The sequence below is a fragment of the Cryptomeria japonica genome, unplaced genomic scaffold, assembly GCF_030272615.1.
Source record: "Cryptomeria japonica unplaced genomic scaffold, Sugi_1.0 HiC_scaffold_151, whole genome shotgun sequence".
Taxonomy (NCBI): Eukaryota; Viridiplantae; Streptophyta; class Pinopsida; order Cupressales; family Cupressaceae; genus Cryptomeria; species Cryptomeria japonica.
The window spans coordinates 52305-57500 of NW_026728973.1; the positions used below are offsets into that span (position 1 = coordinate 52305).

Sequence of the window (5196 nt, forward strand, 5' to 3'; positions counted from 1 at the left end):
GCCAAGGAACCAAGGTGGGTGTCTGGGTGGGTGCCGAGGTGGGAGCCAGGGTGGGTCCCAAGGTGAGTGCAAAGGTGGGTGCCAGGGTCAAGGTGAGTGCCAATGTGGGTTCCAAGGTGCCAGGGTCAGGGTGAGTGCCAATGTGGGTTCAAAGGTGCTAAGTTGGGTGCGAGGTTGGGTGCGAGGGTGGGTGGGTGCCAAGGTGTGCTAGGTGGAAGCCCGGGTGGGTCGGCATCCCATGGGTGTCGAGTTGGGTGCCTGATGGGTGCTTCTTGTCAAGTTTTAGTCGTCGGGACTCATTTCGAGCCTTAGAGGTCGTTTCTTGTCCGGTTGCCCTGTCTTCGACCTGGGAACCCAATTTTGGTCCTCGGGTCCCATTTTTTTTTGTCTCGCATCCCACTTTTGGCCTGTGGCCTTTTCGGGGTCGATTCTCGTTTTGGGCATCAGAGCATGTTTCTTCTCCTAAAACCCAATATTTGTTTATTAAGTCTCGGAACACATTTTTGTTCTCGTGGACCCATCATGGGTCTTGGAACGCATTTGTGGTCCTTGGGTCCCATTTTGCATCCCGAAACTTGTGTTTTGGTGCTTGATCCCTATTTTGGGTGCCCACCTTGCACCAAGTGCGCACCCGGGGCAAACCGAGCGCCTTGGTGCACCGGGGCAAGATCGAGCGTGCACCCGAGGCGCCCCGAACATGCACCAAGGTGCACTCGGCCCACATGTGAGCGCAGGTCGTTGCGCCCGAGGTGGTGTGTGGGCACCGCGTTGCAGACGGGACACTGCACGCACACGACGCCCCCTCCAGGTGCACGCACGTAGGCCGGGCCGGGTGCACACCCGACGCCCTAGCAAGGTGCGCGCACCCGGGCAGGGCTCACACTTGGCGAACGGGGCGCACTTCGCGAGGGAGGGTGTGCACCTCGACGGGGGTGGGTGGCCGGGGTGGATTCGCACGTGGGTCGCGGTTTGCTAAGTACACACTGCGACAAGCTCATAACGGGTGCGATCATACCAGCATTAGTGCACCGGATCCCATCAGAACTCCGCAGTTAAGCGCGCTTGGGCCGGAGTAGTACTGGGATGGGTGACCTCCCGGGAAGTCCCGGTGTTGCACCCTTTTTTAGTTTTTCGCCGGGCGTCGCAATGCTATTTGAATAAACCTTTTGCCCGTTTGCGTTCTCGTCGGGGCCGGGCCGGGCCGGGGTGCGCTGCCCGCACTACCGCGCGCGCGGGGGCGACACCGAGCGCGCACCCGAGGCACCCCGAGCACACAGGCCACGGTGCAACCCGGGCGTTGTGCGCGCACCCCGGTGCGCCCGAGGTGCTGCGCGCGCACCCAGGTGAAATCGGTGTGCACCTCGGCCAGTGCGCGCTCGGTCGAGTCGCGCACGTTGGCCAAGGTGCACGGTGATGTTTCTTACTCTAAGGTTCCGCACCAGACGCCCGGGACAGGTGAGCGAAGCTGGGCGGGGCCGGGTGCGCGGCCAGGGCAGGTGCACGCAGCTGGAGAGAGCTTTGGAGCACACTTCGGAGCGCACCAATGATGCGCTCCATTCAAAAGTTTCCTGAAAAGGCAAAAAAAGTTGAGATTATAGAATTTCCCACTTGAGAGATTGTAAAAAAAAAAAATTTAAAATGAAGGAAACGCGGGTGCCAAGGTGTGCGCAGCCCAGCCAAGGTGTGCGCACCAAGGCGCCCACCCTGGCGAAGGTGCACGCAAGGTGCGCACCCGAGGCAAACCGGACAATTAACCCAACTTTCGACTTCGCGCGCACCTTGGAGCGCACTTCGGAGCGCTCCTTGGTGCGCACCAATCTTGGGCACCTCGGAGTGCACCATGGCGCCCACCAAGGTGCGCACCCGGGGCAAACCGAGCTCCGACTTCGTGCGCACCTTGGAGCGCACGAAAGGTGCGCACCATGGCGCCCACCAAGGTGCGCAGCCCAGCCAAGGCGTGCGCATCAAGGTGCGCACCCTGGCGAAGGTGCGCACCCGGGGCAAACCGAGCTCCGACTTCGTGCGCACCTTGGAGCGCACAAAAGGTGCGCAACCCAGCCAAGGTGTGCGCACCCCGGTCAAACCGAGCTCCGAATCGTGCGCACCAGAGGTGCACGCCATCGTGCGCACCTTGGAGCACACTTCGGAGCCCTCCTTGGTGCGCGCCGATGTTGCGCACCTCGGAGCGCACCCGGGGAAAACAATGCAATTAACCCGACTTTCGACTTCGTGGGCACCTCGGAGCGCTCTCGGGTTCGCACCTCGGAGCACACCGAGGTGCGCACCTTTGATGCGCTGCCTTCACCAATTTCCAGAAAAGGCAAGAAAACATTGAGAAGGTGTGCGCACCGAGGTGCCCACCCTGGCGAAGGTGCACGCGAGGTGCGCACCCGGGGCAAACCGGGCTCCGACTTCGTGCACGCCGCACCTTGGAGCACACTTCGGAGCGCTCCTTGGTGCGCACCAGGGCGCGCAACCCAGCCGAGGTGCCCACCCCGGCGAAGGTGCACGCGAGGTGCGCACCCGGGGCAAACCGGGCTCCGACTTCGTGCACGCCATGGTGCCCACCGCGGCGAAGGTGCACGCGAGGTGCGCACCCGGGGCAAACCGGGCTCCGACTTCGTGCACGCCGCACCTTGGAGCACACTTCGGAGCGCTCCTTGGTGCGCACCATGGTGCCCACCAGGGCGCGCAACCCCGCCGAAGGTGCACGCGAGGTGCGCACCCGGGGCAAACCGGGCTCCGACTTCGTGCACGCCGCACCTTGGAGCACACTTCGGAGCGCTCCTTGGTGCGCACCATGGTGCCCACCAGGGCGCGCAACCCCGCCGAAGGTGCACGCGAGGTGCGCACCCGGGGCAAACCGGGCTCCGACTTCGTGCACGCCATGGTGCGCACCGCGGCGAAGGTGCGCACCCGGGGCAAACCGGGCTCCGACTTCGTGCACGCCGCACCTTGGAGCACACTTCGGAGCGCTCCTTGGTGCGCACCAGGGCGCGCAACCCAGCCGAGGTGCCCACCCCGGCGAAGGTGCACGCGAGGTGCGTACCCGGGGCAAACCGGGCTCCGACTTCGTGCACGCCGCACCTTGGAGCACACTTCGGAGCGCTCCTTGGTGCGCACCATGGTGCCCACCAGGCCGCGCAACCCAGCCAAGGTGTGCGCACCAAGGTGCACGCGAGGTGCGCACCCGGGGCAAACCGGGGTCCGACTTCGTGCACGCCGCACCTTGGAGCACACATCGGGGCGCTCCCGGGTTCGCACCGGCGTTGCGCACCGTGGTGGGCACCTCGGAGCACACCAAGGTGGGCAGCGAGGTGCGCACCTTTGATGCGATGCCTTCACTAATTTCCATAAAAGGCAAAAAAAAAACGAGATTTTAAAATTTCCGTTTTGAAAGATAGTGAGAAAAAGGGAATGCTGGTGCCATCTTGAGCCCGCCCTGGTGCGCAGCCCAGCCAAGGTGTGCGCACCAAGGTGCCCACCCTGGCGAAGGTGCGCGCCCGGGCAATTAACCCAACTTCCAACTTCGCGCGCGCCAGGGTGGGAGCGCACCCAACAACCGGGCCTGGGAAGAGCCAATGCGAGAAACCCCACCAAACGCTCTGACAAAAAAAGAGGGGGCACTCCAGTAACCCCGCTTCGGAGCGCACCCTGGGCAAACCCAGCCAAGGTGCCCACCCCGGCCAAGGTGCAGGCGAGGTGCGCACCCGGGGCAAACCGGGCTCCGACAACGTGCACGCCGCACCTTGGAGCACACTTCGTAGCGCTCCCGGGTGCGCACCTCAGAGCACACCAAGGTGGGCAGCGAGGTGCGCACCTTTGATGCGCTGCCTTCACTAATTTCCAGAAAAGGCAAAAAAAAAAGGAGATTTTAAAATTTCCGTTTTGAAAGATAGTGAAAAAAACGGAACGCGCGTGCCATCTTGAGCCCGCCCTGGTGCGCAGCCCAGGTAAGGTGCCCACCCTGGCAAAGGTGCGCACCCGGGCAATTAACCCTACTTCCGACTTCGTGCGCGCCAGGGTGGCAACCGGGCCTCGGAAGAGCCAATGCGAGAAACCCCACCAAACGCTCCGACAAAAAAAGAGGCGGCGCTCCAATAACCCCGCTTCGGAGCGCAGCCGGGGCAAACCCAGCCAAGGTGCCCACCCCGACGAAGGTGCACGCGAGGTGCGCACCCGGGGCAAACCGGGCTCCGACAACGTGCACGCAGCACCTTGGAGCACACTTCGAAGCACTCCCGGGTGCCCACCGGCGTTGCGCACCGTGGTGGGCAGCGAGGTGCGCACCTTTGATGCGCTGCCTTCACTAATTTCCAGAAAAAGGCAAACAAAAATGAGATTTTAAAATTTCCGTTTTGAAAGATAGTGAAAAAAAAGGAACGCGGGTGCCATCTTGAGCCCGCCCTGGTGCGCAGCCCAGGCAAGGCATGCGCACCAAGGTGCCCACCCGAGGTGCACACGCGGGGCAAACCGGGCTCCGACTTCGTGCAGGCCGCACCTTGGAGCACACTTCGGAGCGCTCCTTGGTGCGCACCATGGTGCCCACCAGGGCGCGCAACCCAGCCAAGGTCTGCACACCAAGGTGCCCACCCCGGCGAAGGTGCACGCGAGGTGCGCACCCGGGGCAAACCGGGCTCCGACTTCGTGCACGCCATGGTGCCCACCGCGGCGAAGGTGCACGCGAGGTGCGCACCCGGGGCAAACCGGGCTCCGACTTCGTGCACGCCGCACCTTGGAGCACACTTCGGAGCGCTCCTTGGTGCGCACCATGGTGCCCACCAGGGCGCGCAACCCAGCCAAGGTGTGCGCACCAAGGTGCACGCGAGGTGCGCACCCGGGGCAAACCGGGGTCCGACTTCGTGCACGCCGCACCTTGGAGCACACATCGGAGCGCTCCCAGGTTCGCACCAGCGTTGCGCACCTTTGATGCGCTGCCTTCACTAATTTCCAGAAAAGGCAAAAAAAAACGAGATTTTAAAATTTCCGTTCTGAAAGATAGTGAAAAAAACGGAACGCGGGTGCCATCTTGAGCCCTTCCTGGTGCGCAGCCCAGGCAAGTTGTGCGCACCAAGGTGCCCACCCTGGCGGAGGTGCGCGCCCGGGGCAATCCGGGCTCCGACTTCGTGCACTGCATGGTGCCCACCAAGGCGCGCAACCCAGCCAAGGTGCCCACCGCAGCGAAGGTGCACGCGA

The 5196-nt window shown here is 63.3% G+C and overlaps 1 non-coding gene across 1 annotated transcript; it reads left to right on the plus strand.

Annotated features, from left to right (window-relative positions):
• Positions 1–1001: 1001 nt before the first annotated feature.
• Positions 1002–1120, plus strand: LOC131866604 (5S ribosomal RNA). Its single transcript, XR_009365205.1, has one exon. It is a non-coding gene; the product is annotated as a 5S ribosomal RNA (ribosomal RNA).
• Positions 1121–5196: the final 4076 nt, after the last annotated feature.